Raw genomic sequence first — 17,465 nt, forward strand, 5'->3', positions numbered from 1 at the left:
GTCATCCCCTCAGGCCCCCGTCATCCCCTCAGACCCCAGTCATCCCCTTCAGACCCCAGTCATCCTCTTTAATCCTGACATATGTTCTAAGGACAGATCTGAGCCCTCCCTCTGTGTTTGTTCCTTTCAAATCCATCACTTACATTTATTTCCTCAACTTCCAGTCAAGGTCTTTTGAATATTGTCTCCTTCCTGAGTAAATTTCCTCTTTGTAAATTATATGTGACTGGCCAGTGCCCTCTTGTCTGGTATTTTAGAAGGCCTGAAATGATGAAGCATTCCTCAAGGCTGTTTCAGCCTTCGATTCTATTCATTAATGCTTGATCTCTAAAGAAACAAAGACAAGCTTTGCAGGCATAGAGCCTGGCTCCTCCTGCAACCACGGGGCATTTACTGCTTCTGAGCTGGAAAGCCACAAACAAAGCCACCATTTTAGGATAACACTTTGCCCTTTTGATGGATGTTCATGACCTTTCTCAGTGTGCCATGAAACTCTGTACTGCTTCTCTTTTTTGGACATAAACTACACACATCTTCCTCCAAAACTATTGGCCCTACATCTTCTGCTGACTAATCTAAAAATAGTGGTGGACACAGACTCAGTCTGAGAGCATGGGAATAGTGATAGCTTAATGTTGCTAAGACTGATGGACCCCATTCTGTGATATGCATCGTAAGAACCAGACCTGTGTACCACATGATAGCTACACAGACTTGACTTGTTCAGTTTTTGCACAAGACTTTACCACAAAGGGATCAGTATTTTATTGTGCCTGTGCAAAAAGGAGCAAGGCACAGAGAAGTGGGATAACTCTTCAAAGGTGACACAGTGATTCAGAACAAGGGGAGCTCAAGCCTGGCCACCCTCTTGCCTTTGTTTATGCTTATCTCTTTTTTCTATGCTTATTTGTAATGATTGTCTCAACATTGCTGACATAAATGTTATTCTATTAACACACAAGAAACTGAGCTTCAAGTGGAGTTCTAATAACCATCTTCACATGGACAGCAGTTTGGGATGTAATTCTTCTTCACTTTCTTTCTTTTTAATTTTAAATTGGTTTTACTTTGAGACAGTCTCTTATATATGCCAGATTGTTCTAGCCCTCACTAGGTAGCCTCAGGTAGCTTTAAACTCAGAGCAACCCTCCTGCCTCAGTCTACCAAACATTGGCACAAACGCTACCATCAATCCAGTTGGCTTTGAAACCCACATTCTTTCCATCACACGGCTCAAAAGCTGTCAGGAACCCGTGTATATTTTTCAGCAAGTTTGGCCACGCTTCATAGCATCTTCTAAGGTCACATAGCTGGAGGGTGGTAGGGGATGATGCACGGACTCAGGGTTAAGTAGCACTGACTATCTGTGTGCTGGTTATCTCTTCCCTACTCTCCTTCCCTACATCTGATTCTCACGACCTGAAGGAAGAGCCTCTGGGGCTAGGATCTGCAATGCTGGCCTTACCCTTTCTTGGCGATGATGGCAGAAGCCTGCAACCACAGGGGGCAGCACCACACAGAGAGATTGCAACTGCATGGCTTAGTCATGTGCTCTGATTTAATCCTAGTTTAATTCTCAGTTATGGAAAAAATCTGACTGGTTATTTATGGCGCTGACAGAAAGTTTCCTTTAAATAAATCGATTAAAATTAGAAAAAGCAGAGCATGCTAAATATGTACAACACAGGTGGTCTCAGCATATGGCTGTGTAATGAAAGTGGTTTCCTGGCCACTTAGAAAAGACAGTGGCAATTGGCTGAGGGCAGCAAATATATGTTCGCAATTTTTGTGTCTTTGATACTAACAGCTTCATAGACAACAACAACAAAAAAATCCAACCTTTTTATTTATGTCCAGAAATGTGGGGCAGGAGCTGCCTGGCACCAATCAGGGCATCCAAATCTAGGGTTCAGTCTTTGGGACATGTCTTGCATTGCTGTGGGCATCTTTTCATAGAAGCAGTCCTGCAAAAAAGATGTTAATAATTGCTCTTTTAACTTGGGTTGTAGTCGTGCATGCATCTGCTGCCTCTTCCTCCTGACTACCATGAGTAGAGAGTTGGACCCCACTTTCCTTGGTCGAGGACCTGCCAAGAGGCATCATTTACGACTCTGACATAGAATGGCACCTTTTTTTTTCTTGCAAGTGGTTGCTATAGCTGACTACATGAAAACACATGGATGTACAGAACCAAAAACCAGTGTGACACCAAGTGGACAGTCATGGACCACTCTGTGACAAAATATAAGTGCCATGGTCCTGGCCTGGCTAGGGTTTTTAGGGGCATTGTTGTCAGGAACAGAAACCAGAGACCAGTGTTCTGCTTTCTTCTCAGGCTGGGACCATCTATGCTGGTTTCATGAATTCACTCAATGAGTAATTAAATATTTACTGTACATTAGGATTTGACTTAGCTTGATGATATAATACATATGTATGTATATATATATATATATATATATATATATATATATATATATGGAATTAAATATGCCAATCTCAGCTCTTATGAGTCAGGTAGACTCATGGGAGAAAGGATAATCCTTCTGTGTTTACAAAAGCTCATTTTAATCTAATTTAAAATTTGTGTAATTTCAGCTATCTTACATTGTTTCTTTTTGTCCTCTTTCTTGGAGAGTTTGACCAATGACCCTAGCTTATTTCTAGCTAGCTCTTATATCTTAAATTAACCCATTTCTTGATGTGGGAGTGTCATATATCAATCTGTTGATTTCATTGGTTAAGCAATAAAAAAACTGCTTGGCCCTCATAGGTTAAAACATAGGTGGGAGGAGTAAACAGAACAGAAGGCTGGGAGAAAGAAGCTGAGTCAGGAGTCGCCATGATTCTTCCACTCCAGGCAGACGCAGGTTAAGATCATTCCTGGTAAGCCAGCTTGTAGGCTACAGCAGATTATTAGAAATGGGCTAGTCCAGGTGCGAGAGCTAGCCTAAAAGAGGCTAGATAGAAATGTGCCAAGCGGTGTTTAAAAGAATACAGTTTCAGTGTAATTATTTTGGGTATAAAGCCCCGCCGCTCTTATTTCAACAATTTCTATTATTCTTTGTATTGCCACAAGTTTGTGGCTTACCAGGTAAAGTTCCCAAGTCTGTCTCCTTTGGCAGCTACATGGCATTTCTTTGACTCTGCCTACTTTCTCCCTATATCCCTGTTTGGATTTCCTACCTGGGTTTACTCTGTTAAGCCATTGGCTGAAAGCAGCTTTTTTATTAACCAATGGTAATAAAACATATTTACAGAATACAGAGGGGAACCCCACATCAATGTGGGGTTGTTGTGTCCTTTTATGTGGCTTCAGTTACTACTGTGAATGTTGATTTAAATTCTTATCTTTACGAAACTTCTGTAAAATTTCAAGACAAAGGGAATTTGAACACAGTGAATTACTAAATCTCAGAGCACAGTCTGCCTCCCAGCACTGAACACAGGCACAAACTTCATTGACTTAATGTGTTAAGAAACTGGGGGTCATGGTTAAGAGCATTTGCTGCTCATACAAATAATTTCAATTTGCTTCTCAGTACCCACAGGGATGGCTCTAACTCCAGTTCTTAGGGATTTGGGACACACACACACACACACACACACACACACACTAAATAAATAAATGAATAAAAGCCTTAAGCTTAAAAGAAAAGATTAACAAGCACAAAGTGAAATAAATATCTTCCTATAATATGTTTTTATTTCACAGAGATTTGAATTAAACCTTAAAAAACTAATCAGACACTTTTCTTTTTCTTCCCTCTTTCTGGGCCAGACCCAATCCTAATTCTTAAACACTGCAGTGTCAGGACATAGAGAGGATTTACTTCCCTGGACTTGTTAGGAACAAGCTAAATTAAGACAACTCTCCTCAGCTGCAGACAGATTGTGTTCACCTAATAACTCCAGTGAGGCTTTCTCATCAAGGTGAAAATGTCGTTTTGGTTCCAATAACAAATGTATTTTCCAAGGCGTGCTTTTAATATATTTCACTTGAGGCAAAGTTGCTAAATAATAATGGCTCTGCTATGAAAACATATCAGCCTGTAATATATATTTTATCTCATCTTTTTTTTTCCCAGTCCCTGAAGATTTTGGCAAGAGAGTCTTGATATGACCCACTACATTAGAGGAAAGTTGGGCTTCATTAGGATTGTATAGGTTGGATTTTGATTTTTTTTCTTAATATTGCTTAATATTACTTTAAAAACCCTATTCCAGTGGCCGTTGTACACAGTGAGGAACACTGTGACTGAATGTGTTGGGCTATTTGTAGCCCTTAATGAGTCCTAGGCAGTCACCCACTTTGGTACTTTTGGAGGGGGTATTGGTAAAGTTTTGCGTGGGAAATATCACAGCAAGCAACAGAGCTCTGCCCAATCCGCCTTCGTTTTCCTCCATTACCATCTACAGATTGAACCAGGGTCACCAGCTTCTTTGGCACATTCCTGGGTCTGTGTCAGATTGAGGATATACTGACAACAAAGAAAGCCAGAAAATAGTATTCTGTTGTCATCTTCTGTTTCATCCCAATCTCTGTCTATCTACTTTAACTATACTATTAACTAACTCTTGGACATGTCTGTTACCCTCCATATGCATTCATTTCTGTTGCCTCTTCTGGAGGCCCAAACTCTGCAAAATAGATCAGAAAAAAATTGTAAGATGTTAATGGATCATGGTGGCTCACTCTTCATAAAAATTACACCCAAATCAGTCAAGATATGCTACAAAAGTCAAAAGACGCATACACACAGACATACAGGGTATAGAAGGAGATGGAAGAAGGCACAGAGACACATAAACATGTACCCAGACAGAGACACACACAAAGGAGAAAGACACACAAATAGAGACAGGCACACACACCACACCACACACACACACACACACACACACACACACACACACACAGAAAGACTGGATTTTACAAAACAGTGGACCAGCTCTGTCACTCTTCCAGGAAAAAAACATTTAATCCCATTCGTAATCAAAGAAACACAGACTAGGCTGTTGAGATGTGATTTATCAAGTTGACAGTACGCTTTATTTTGTTTTAACTTGGAGTTTAGGGAAAGTGAAGAGAAACATATAGACTGGCAAAAATAATTTCAGAGTTTTATTTCAGCATCATGTTTCAAAAGCACTGATAAATAAATTGTCTCCTTTTATCGTAATTCCACATCTGAACATCAAGACTAATATTTACTTTGGGAAAGAGGCAAATGCAATTTATCAGAGCCAGGGCCACAGGGTAACCTTTTTCGTCCCCACAATGTGCAAAATTTTGACCAGAGAGAGTGTGAGGGGAAGGATGCTAGACATGGGGATCATTCATTACACCGTATCCTCAAGATTCTTGAGTGCTAAGAAACAATACATAAAGAGTTGAAAGACTTTTAATACAAATACCCTGTCAAGCAAGCAGAGACTGTAGCCTGAAGAAACAGAAATGAACATGTACAAAGTATAGCAACGAATATTAATCATAGAGCTGGTTTGGTTTGGAAAAATAAACTACGAACAACCTAAAAGCGTAGCTGGTTGAGGACAAAGGAGAATATTATTTTCCCCTGTGATGTCCAAGGGTGGCAGCCCGGGATATCATTTGTCTTCTATTAGAACTTTACCTGATCCTCCTACCCTGGCCATAAGGTCTTTATTATCTTCCTATCCTAGCTCCCTGGGAGATTTCTGTGGCTAAGAGTACTTGCTGCAAAAGCAAGAGGATGTGAGTTCAAATCCCCAGCACGTGCATAAAAACGGAACATGCCTATGTCGGGATTGGGTACAGTGGTCACGGGATGCTCCTGGGAGCTCCCTGAACAGCCAGCCTAGCTAAGACAGCAAATGGTGATCTTCAGATCAGAAAGAGACACCGAAGCTCCCCCTACAAAAGGAAGGAGAATAATATAATATCTGAAAATGACACTTGCAGTGCCCTTTGACTTACATACCCCACCCACACATACATAATATGCAAATACACATATACATAAATACACATACACAACTGTTCTGTTGGAAGCTCCACCCTGACCCCCATCTCTCTCCAAACCCTTCTGCATCTCAGAAAACCCGCCAAATGATGATTGCTTTCCAAGAGAGGCTCAAGATTACTCCCCAGAAAAAAGACATGTGGTTTTTCAGCCTCTCTTCCCCATCTCCTCTCTGGGGGTCCAGTAGATCATCCAGGAGCTTTGGACCCATTAAACTTGGGCTTTTTCTAATTCAGTGTGATTTGGTCTGATTTGGATTGCTGTGTCAGCGGAGAGGCTTATGGGGTGCAGAAACTTTTCAGCAACAAAAACAAATAAGTAGATAGAAGGTGGTATAAGAGGGTGACAAAATGCTGGGCTTAGCGTGGCAGCATAGGTGTACAAGGTGTGCAAATTTTCCTGATCCTGTGATTGGCAGGCTTCCATAAATGAGTCTACAGTCAAGTGCAGTCTGGTTTGGTCGGTGTGAGCTAAGGACGTCCATGGACCGTTCCTACCACTGAGACCGTCCTCTGACTCCTCGTCCCTCCTCTGACTGTTGCTGTCTAACAACAGAGGAGACAAACGACCAAGCGTGTAAGTCGTGCCTGCTGAGAAGGTCACACTAACAGAGTCAGCAGCTGCCTGGAGAAGCATGTTTGAAGGATTTAAAGCCTCATCCCCATGTCCAGGATTGTAAACTAGAAAATGATAAGAGAGGGCTGTCAAGAAATAAAAACAGAGCTAGCTGACCGCTTCTGGGAGGCTAGCGGGGTGGTGTGCTCAAAGGCCCAGGCCTAGGAACTACAGAGTGTGTGAAAACCCCTCACCCAAGGGCTGCCTACCTCTTCGGGAGCCCTGCAGCCATGTGATGAGAGCTGTGACCAGACGCCAGCAAGGATGTCCACATAAGAGTCTCAGGGGAAGTGCGGGAAGTCTCAGGCTGCTGTGGGTGTCTGAGCACCATGCACTGTAGGGGTGCGCAGGAGCCACCCTCCCTGTGGGGGGGGGGGGTGAGTGGAAACTGGAGAAGCTGCCGGCATCCTGTAAGCTGGGGGGGGGGGGACAGGCAGGCATCTACTGGGAAGGAGGCATGCAGGGGAGCTAGGTGCCCTCTCAGACGCGCCTGTCTCTCTAGTGCCCTCTCCTGGCAAGGCTCAGCATTGGGCCCGCTCACACTGGAAATTCCTTCAAAGGACTCAGATGCATTTTCTCAGTGCAGGTGACAGAGGTTGAATTTGAGGATGAGAGGAAATACACCAATCAATAGCACATTCTTGAAACCACTCAGTGTTCTCTAAGGATCTGAGAACTATCTCAGTGAATATGGAGAAAAGCATTCTAAACAAAATATACAGGGGTGTGTGTGTATAATTATAAACCTATTATATAAAACATACACACTCATTATGGACGCATTAGCACTTTGCTTAATAGAAAACAGAAAAATTATTAATTAAGATCAAAGGTGATTGCGGATTTGATAACCATTTTTGAATACAGCACAGAAAAATGTCTAAGGACTGGGAATCTCTAAAGTAATTATAGGGATAAAATGCAATGAGGTGTATCTGAGATTCCCCATTTGTGCTCATAATAATTACTGTTGAGATAAGGGAGCATTCGGTGAAGCAAAGCTACGGGGATTTCAGTGCCTGGAAGAGGTCTGGAGATTGAAGTGTGGAGTCAAGACTCACCCTAAGGAATGTAATCGGGTTGCAGAGTGTCTGCCCATCCCAGATAAACTTCTTCAGTGTCCTTTTGCAGCATGGGGTGTGTTCCTGTTGGGGAAAGGAGTCTCTCTCTTGGGGACATAGAATCCAAATAAAGGAGTAGATAAGTCAGGGTTCTCAAAGGAACAAAACAATAGAAGTGTGTATGTGTGTGCATGCATGTGCGCGCATGCTCGTGTGTGTGTGTTTTATAAATAGGCACACATACAGGCTGCAGCCCATGTAACCCAATAATGAGTAATGAATGCCTCCCTACAGAAAGGCCAAGGCAGTTGTTCAGTTGTTCTCACACCCAAGACTGGGCCATCAGTCCCAATCTAACGCTGGAGTCCCAGGGAATTCCTGGAAATGTGCTGTCTTCAGCCTCTTATCGAATCCTGAAGAAGTAGCTTCTAACACCAGCAAAGGAATGCCTCAGCAGCGGGATAGATGAACTTGCCAGCAAGAGAGGGGCAAGCAGGCAAAAGGCAAAAATTCCCTTCTCCCATGTCATTTTATGTGAGGTACCACCAGAAAATGAAGCCCAGATTCAGGGCTTATCTTCAAATAACCCAGACTTAAGGTGGATCCCCTCACTTCAAATGATCCAAGCAAGAACATCCTGCACAGGCGCACCTAGCTCTTGGGTTTGGGTTGATTCCAGATGTAGCCATCTGAAACCAAGCAAGATTAGCCATCACTGGTGGCATCACGCATGTTGGATGGAGATCCCAAGCTGCTTACTTCCCAGGCTTCTCTGGATTTACTGCCACCCTGGGCATTAACTGAACAAAAGACTCCTTTGTGTAATAGTGGTCACTTGAGTTAGACATCAATATATTATTAAATCCCACTCCTACTTCTTTGGGGAGAAGAGGAAATCAATAAACATTCATCCTGAATGAGAGACTCGTGTAGGCCATGAGCATCATAAAGTGGTACTTTGGCCTCTAGAACCCCATCTGTTTGAAGCCCTCCATGATGCTTACTAAGAGGAAATCTGTGTTCCCGGGGCTTCCGTTTAATCATACATTAAGCAGGAATCCTCAAGTCAATGGCGGCTTCAGAGTGATGGATGGATCACCCAGGGACGTGTCAGACGCTCTGCAAATTAACATATCATGTGCCTTCCAGACACAAATCACTGGAATGACTGCTTCCTCAAGCGTGGCCCATCTGGGGAAGGTTTCTGCAAGGATAAGGACAATTATCTTTTCTTATTGTGTAAACACATATTCATTTGAACACGGTTGCAGTTTGCTTTCTGTTGCTGTGATAAAAACACGCTAACCAAAGGCAACTTGGGAGGGAAGGGAATATCTGGCTTACATTTCAGACAACAGAGCATTTATAAGGCAAATCAAGACAAGAACTGAACGAAGCCAGGGAAGACAAGACATAGTATCACACTAGCATACAATGAAAGACACTACTCAACAGTATCAATAAACACGTGATTGGCATCTGCTTGGTCAAGATCCAAGATGTCTTTCCCAGAGGACATAGTGTTCCCTGAAAACTTCTTGTCAAGTATCTATTTATTAACATGAAACAAATATGCCACAAGAAATATCAAAAGGTAATCATCCTTGTCAGCTTGCTGTAACTGGAGTCCCAACATTGAACTTTAAGTAACCTATTTCTATTTGCATTCATTATGTATGTGTGTGTGCATGTGTTTGTTCATGTGTGCATGCATGCACATGCATGCAAATCACAGTACCCGTTGAAGTTGAAGACAACTTTCAGGAGTCAGTTTCGTCCTTCTATCATGAGAGTCCCAGAGGTCAGATTGAAGTCTCCAGGCCCAGCAGCAAATTTACCTTTACCCACTGAGCCATCTCACCAACCCTTAATTCTTTTTCACATGTGTTTACTCATTTTATGTAACATTTTATCCAAGGTAATCGCACACCCGTGACTCAGATGCTTCTCCCCACGCCAGTGACATGTCAGAGGTTAGCTGAGAGAAAAGCTGAGGTGCGTGGTGGAGTGGGGAGAAGATGAGGGAGCCAACAGCTCTAGCCGTCTTCTGGAATCTAAGCATTCACGTGCTCACAGCCATGTATGCACACATCATCTTCCTTAATTCCAGGGACAGAAAACACATTTCCTTTGCTGTCATTTGCTAAACTTTGTACAACAAAACAATTGTGCCTCCTTCTTTCCTTTTGGGACTGGATATTAATTATCTGGATGCTTTGAATGATGAACAGGTCCTACAGGAGTTGACTCGGGCTTGTGGGATCCCCTATTCTGGAGAAATGAGACAATGGCTATTGGTTCCGGGCTCTATCATATGTCATCCTGTGACAGTCAAGGCACTGTCTTATTTAAACCATCATTTCTTCTAAAACTAAACTCTCAAAGAGTATTCTGATAAATTGAAACCCTGTCTGTCTTTCCATTTTTCTCAGGTTGGGGGTTAGTTAATGTTGGAAATAGGGTAAACCTTCTATTGGTTTTTCAAGCCAGAACCTTTTACAGAAGGATTCCCATTACTGTGTCTGTTTGTTTCCACTATGCTATAGCCTGTTTTCTTCTAGTTATGGACGACTCATACCTCAAGAAGCATCCCTCACTCCTCAGTGAGCATCCCTGCCCCATCCACCCACCCATTAACGTAGGGGCTGGGCTAGCAAACAGAGCTAAGCCAAAGATCCCTCTCTAAGGATCTCTAAACTTAAAGTGATAAAAAAAAATATTATATTTTCGTATTCCAAAGAAATACACAAACACGCATGCACAGGCATGCACGCGCAAGCACACACACACAAACATCCTCCTGCCTGTGTTCATTGGAAAGTGGGTTAAAATGACCTTGCCATTTCTTACTAGAAAGCTGTGCCTATTCGCCTTTTTTCCAGGTCGTTCCCTGAGGCTGCACACTGAAGCCAAATGTTCAGCCCACCCCCCTGAGGGGAGTAAATACTGAGAAGAATAAAGAAAGGTTGAGACCACACATCTATACTTCCGGGGCAGGAGGGATGTGCTCAAGCAAATTGATTTCCGTTTACACATTCCCACACTGGAGCAAATGTCGAATGCATTTCCTCCATCCTTCTACTCCGTCCCTGTCCTCGTCCTCATTGCATTCCTAGCTTTGTAGTTAAATCTCAGAACTATGAGCCCATTAGGCCCGACTGCCTGCTACAACTCTATTAGGGATTCCTGTTTAATTCAGCCTGAAAATCTTGGCATATTGATTTGACTTTAAGTAGTGCATTATTTGATTAGACAAGATGTTTGCTTTTTCTTTAATTTGTGGGCTTCATGTGACTAACAGATCTTGATCACGGAAATCCTATAGATTGATGCAAATCTCTGCTTCTTCAGTGAACTGGTGAATAAGGCAGAACTGACTCAACCTGAAGGGTACCATCTTCATCTGGGGAGGGACTCAACCTGAAGGATACCATCTTCATCTGGGGAGGGACTTCCAAGCCAAACCATCAAAAGCGACTGTTCAGGGAGGGGATAAGTCTGCTGTGCTCCTATGAGCCTTTTCTAGAGAAAAAGATTCTCATGGTTGTGTTTTCATTGACAACACAGAGGAACCACAGTCTACTAGCTTTCCATAAAACTATGGTTCAGGGCTGAAGAGATGGCTCGGCGGCTAAGAGCACTGGCTGCTCTTGCAGAGGAATGAGGTTCAGTTCTCAGCACGCACATGGAGGCTCACAACCACTTGGAACTCCAGTTCCAGGGGATCAAATGCCCTCTTTTTACCTCTTTGGTCATCAGGCGCATGCATGATACACAGATATACACACAGGCAAAATGTTTATACATAGCTTTTTTTTTTAATTAAGTATAGTTTTACCAAATCACCAGGTCCTTCCATCATCTGTGTGCTGGAAGGAACTAGCATCTCCATCTCCAGTTTAATTGGAAGGAAAAGGAGAGGGGCAGTTTGGTGGGTAAAACACTTGCCATGCCAATGGACCCACACTGGAACACTGGACTGAGCTCCCAAAGTCCCAATGAGGAACAGAAGGAGGGAGAAGATGAGCAAGGAAGTCAGGACCAAGAGGGGTGCAACCACCCACGGAGACAGTGGGACTGATCTATTGGGAGCTCACCAATGCCAGCTGGATTGTGACTCGAAAAGCAGGGGATAAACCCGGACTCTCTGAATATGACGGACAATGAGGGCTGCTGAGAAGCCAAGGACAATGGCACTGGGTTTTGATCCTACTTCTAGCTCTGGCTTTGTGGGGGCCTAGCCAGTTTGGATGTTCACCTTCCTAGACCAGGATGGAGGGGGGAGGACTTCGGACTTTCCACAGGGCAGGGAACCCTGACTGCTCTTCAGACTCGAGAGGGAGGGGGAGAGGAGGGGGGGAGGTTAGGAGGGAGGGAAGTTAGGGGGGGAGAGTGGGAGGAGTGGGAGGCTGGGAGGAGGCGGAAAATTTTTTTTTCTTTCTTAATAAAAAAAAATTAAGAATAAAAAAAAATTAAAAAAAAAAAAAACACTTGCCATGCAAGAGTGAGGACCCAAGTTCAAATTGCTGGAACAGGTGCAGGAACATACCTCTGGAATGCCCATGCTCTTGTGCCAAATGGAATAAGGAAACAAAAGAATCCCTGAGTGTACAGGGCAAATGACCTAGTATAGGCAGGTGTGAAAAACAGACCCTGACTCAAACAGATGAAGACTGACAGCTGAGGTCACCCTCTGACTTCCACAGATACACTGTGGCAAGTACATGCTCACATATACACCTGACTTTAAAAAAAATCTGAGGACATAACACAGTAGAATATTTGCCTGGAATTCATGCTCACGAAACCCTCCATCTCATCAGCAATGCATAAAACAGGTATAGTGGTACCCATTTCTAATGCCTGGATCAGAAAAACAGAAACAGACAAACCAGAAATCTGTTGGGTATATAGCAATTTTGAGGTAAATCTGGAATACATGAGACCCTGCCACGATGGATAGATAGATTGATAGATAGATAGATAGATAGATAGATAGATAGATAGATAGATAGACAGATAGATGCTCATTGTCTTTCATAAATTTTGTTGGATATGGGTGACTTGAAACACAAAACCCAACAGAATACACATCCTGGCAAAAGGTCAACTCAAACTCAAGACCCACTTCCACTGGGAGCTAAAAACCCTCAGAGCTGTTACTTCATTGTCCATAAACTCTAGATGATGTCACCTGTCATAAAACGTTTAAGAGGGATGAGAGAGAAAACCTAAAGAAAAGAAGGGATGGAGGGGACACTTGGAAGTGAGGTCAGTCTTCTGGATAGATGATGTGGCCTTGGGATCTGGCTGGAGGAAAGAGAAGGGTCATGGGCTCCCACGGGTTAGAGTGACCCTGTTCTTTCACAAGGATGTCCATGTGATGACAGTCTCCATGGTTTCTGTGTGCAGCCATACGATACCACATGCATACAAGACAGATCCTCCTTGGCATTCGAAATATGATACAGGGTCATGGATAGTTTTGGGGTAAAGTAATAGGGCCTAAAACTACCATAGCTAGTAGCAGCGAACTGAAGCCAGAGATGCCACGTGCCAGGTAGAGAAACTGAAATTTTGCAATTTCCCCTATCTCTCGCCTCCCATCTCACCTTAGAAGCCCTGGGGTTACAGATGTGTGTTGTCATGTTTGGCTTATATTGGTTCTAGGGCGCCAAGCTCACATCCTCATGTGTGCACACCAGTGTTTCCCATGCTGAGTCACTCTCCCTAACTGTCTATTGTGGAAACATCACAAAGCCTCTGAATAAAAAGTTCTTGTTTTATTTCATAATGACCTCAAAGATCAAATATGGTGAGACTGCCTAGTTGGTTATCCCAAACAGGAATAGGAAAGCTATCTTCCAAGTTAAAAATAAAATTGAAGTTTACCGTAGCTATGTCTAAGTAGGAACAAACAAGGTGTGCACAAGTTTCACTTCTATTCAGTTTCAAGCACCGACAAGGATCGTGGAACTCAACCCCATGGACAGAGGGAGACCACTGCATTTGTCATTTGAGGCTTGGAAGCATCTTTGCTTTGAAATGACCATGTGGAAGACCCCAGTTAACGACAACAGCTACTCTAAAACTGAAGCCTACATCGTCAGGCGCTAGGACATCAAAGGTTTAATTTGAAAAAAATAAAATCATTCGAAGCTCAAAATCATGGCCTGAGGAGCAGTGAATAGCACAAGACACTTTGGTTGGCTTATTTCCCCGGGCGTGCCAGTCTTTAGGAAGGTGAACATGACACTTGAGGGAGGCAGAGAAATTAAAAGGAAGAAGCTCAGTGCAGTCTGAATCTTTTTCTTATCGAGATAGCTTAGACCATAAGTGGTGGTGCGATTTCAATGGCAAATTAAATCCAAACAGCAATTTAGGCGGTGTAGATAGAAAAGAGGGAAGAAGAGTGGAAAGAGAATAGCCATGATCGTTTCTGCAGGCCGCCCGCGCACTTGAGGATGGAAACCGGAGACTCCCCCTGTTTAATAAGCAGTGAGCGCGGGCGCTGAGTGTCCCCTTGCTCTGTAGTCCTTGTGCAGTTCTCAGAACTAATGTGATTTGTATTCCTCCCTGCTAGTAGTGCCAGGAATAACGTCTTAGCTATGTAAGTGATATGTATCAATAATAATAAAAAAAAGCCTTGAACTGAATTACCTGCATTCATTCCTTGGAAATACACGACTTAATCAAGAGATTTCTCTCTCTCATTTCTGCCTCTATTGACGCACATATCTCGGGCTGAAAGAAAACGATTTCCAAGTTCTATTTACAATGTTCTTTGCATAGCCCTTAATTCTTAATATAAAGAAATTCATATTTAGCCGTTTGCACAGCACTGGGAGAAAATGAGAGCATGTTTTAATCTCTGAGAAGCAATAACTTCAAACGTCTCAGATCTTACTTAAAACAAGTCACTCTGTAGACAATTCAAAAGCAAGGGGAGGTAATCAAAGAAATGAAAGAGTCTCTGAAACCAACAGCTCAGCTCTGCACACAGTGCTGTGTTCACTGGGAAACTGGAGCCTCTATTAACACAATGTGTGCAAGCCCACGCCCAGGACTTTCCACTCCTGCTCTGCCTCTGCAATCCAGGGAATCAGGGACATATCGCTGCTCTGTGCATCCCCGTCCCTAGCTGAAAGATGGGATCCTCAGGGTATTGCTCCCAGAGGCAGAGTGAGGTAAGACGCATGAAGCACTGAGGTAGGAGCCTGGACATCAGTTTATCAGATCATACAAGCTGGCATGGGAGAAACTATGTGAAGGGCAGGCTCAGGTGCTCCATTCCAGAAGAACATCACTTACGGTGTCTGAGACAGGGTGAAAGCTCAAATTAACCCATCTCTAAACCTTGCCCCCTTCCTGTGTCTAAGGTGATTTTTCCCTGCGATTAATGTGTTTCCCTAATGAACAACAGTCAACTCTTTGGGCTCAAGGACTTCACCTACACTTAGCCTCACTTACGTCTCTGCATCCTGGATGGGATCTGATGTGGGAGTATTATATATCAATCTGTTGATTTCGTTGGTTAAGCAATAAAGAAACTGCTTGGCCCTGATAGGTTAAAACATAGGTGGGAGGAGTAAACAGAATAGAATGCTGGGAGGAAGAGGAAGTGAGCTCAGACTCGACAGCTCTGCTCTCTGGAGCAGAGACGCCATGTTCTCTGGGGCACACGCCATGAAGCTCCGACCCAGGATGGACTTAGGCTAGAATCTTGCCAGTAAGTGCACCTCGCGGTGCTATACAGATGATTAGAAATGGGCTAAATTAATATGTGAGAATTAGCCTAGAGAGGCTAGATAGAAATGGGCCAAGCAGTGTTTAAATGAATGCAGTTTGTGTGTTGTTATTTCAGGCATAAGCTAGCAGGCGGCCGGGGTGCTGGGGACGCAGCCCCGCCGCTCCAATTACAACAGGGATCTACACTGTAAAAGTATGAGGCATCCAGGAGATCTGGGGAGAAAAGGCCCAATGAGGTGGAGTGGGCCTCAACAATTAGCTTGTGTCAAAGCCGTTGCACCTTTGAGATTGGAGCAAGACAATCATTGTGACTCCTTTCTCTTTCATCTTGCTATCATCTCCCCCTCTTTAGGTCTTCTTCATTGAAGAAAGTCAGCTGCTCAGCCATGGTGTCTTAGTTGGGATTTCTGTCATTGTGAGAAACTACTATGACCAAAAGCAACTTGAGAAGGAAAGGATTTGTTTCGCTTACATCTCCACATCACAGTCCATCACTGAGGTAAGTCAGGGTAGAAGTAAGAATACACCAAGGAGGAGTGTGGCATACTGGCTTGCTCCTCATGGTTTGCTCAGGTTATTTCTTATCTATAGGCCAATCTGAGGGAATATATTTCTCAATTGAGGTTCTCTATTCCTTTATGTGTTAAGTTGACCATTGAAGCGTACTATGACAGGGACAATTGTCATTTTGCCCTCATTGTCTTCTTTTATCTCTCTGTGTGTGGTGTGGTGTATGTGGGTGTGTGTATGTGTGTGTGTGTGTGTGTGTGTGTGCGTGCGTGCATGTGTGTGTGTGTACATCTACCATGGCACATGTGTGAAGGTCAGACGACAACGTTATGGAATCTCTTTTCAACATAAAGTGGACATAAGGCTTGTATAGGAGGCTTATCAATCGCACTAGCCTTCTCTGTCATTTCTTTGTCTCTCCGGTATTCAAACAGAACCCTCATCTAGTTCCATGTATGGAAGTACCTCATTTGGCTGGCTAATTGGTATATTTCATTTCACATCTACAGTGGAACCTGCTTAGAAATGGATCACACACCCAATTGTGTTTCATCTGTATATTCTTGGTGAAATTATTGGGAAGAGACACGATCCCCACTGGCTGTGGAGCTGGGGTGGAACCCCTAACCCCTGCTAAGGTCACTGCACAAAAGAGCCTGCTGAGGATGAGGCTGACAGAGCAGAGGCAGCATTGCAGGACACAAAACAACCAGGTTCCAGGAAACCCGTCCTCACTCTGTGGCTCTCCTTACAAGTCCTTCTTGCCTGCATGGCCCAACCAGTCCCCTGTTTGGCTTACAGAGGTTTGAGCTTTCATTATGCATGGCTCTTAGAGCCTAATTAATGCTGAGATGCCGAATAGACGTGACAGATGCTACTCCTTGCTATTCCTTCTCTACTGGAATCGCCAGCGGTGCTTTGACGCAGTTCATGTAACTCAAAGCATCCTCTTCGGGGACGCCTTTCAGAAAACACACCACCTGCCAATCTCCCCCTCTCTGCAAAGCCAAAGTGATGCTTTGGTCACTGAACTCTTCCCAGCTGTTCTGCCTTAACCCAGGCTACACTACAAGGAGGTTATTTCAAAGCCAATGCTTTAGAGCAAACAGTAGGATCACTTTAAATTTCCATGTGACCACTCAGCCGTGGAGAGAAACATGGCCCTTAAGCACTCGTAAGCCAGACTCGGGAACAAAGTGCTTCCTTGGGGCAGGGAAGACTTGGACACACTAACATATTTTCATTAGGCTTTTAGCATCTCATTACTGCCCTGTCTGCTCAAGTCAGGAGCCCAGGCATTTAATTATTTCAAAGATGAGTTTCCTGGCTCCCTCCTGGTTACAGCATCATCTTATGCGCGTTTCTTTCTTAAGAAGGAAAAGAGTTAAATACCATCTCACATCACATAACAGGCTTCTGTGGCCCAGGAAGCCAATAATTTATGGGCAAACAATATAATTACTAAGCCATGAAAGCATAAATGCACCGGTTCTTCAGAGAGACGTGGAGAGATTAACAGTCCACA

This window comes from Microtus ochrogaster, chromosome 2 (assembly GCF_000317375.1).
Source record: "Microtus ochrogaster isolate Prairie Vole_2 chromosome 2, MicOch1.0, whole genome shotgun sequence".
NCBI lineage: Eukaryota > Metazoa > Chordata > Mammalia > Rodentia > Cricetidae > Microtus > Microtus ochrogaster.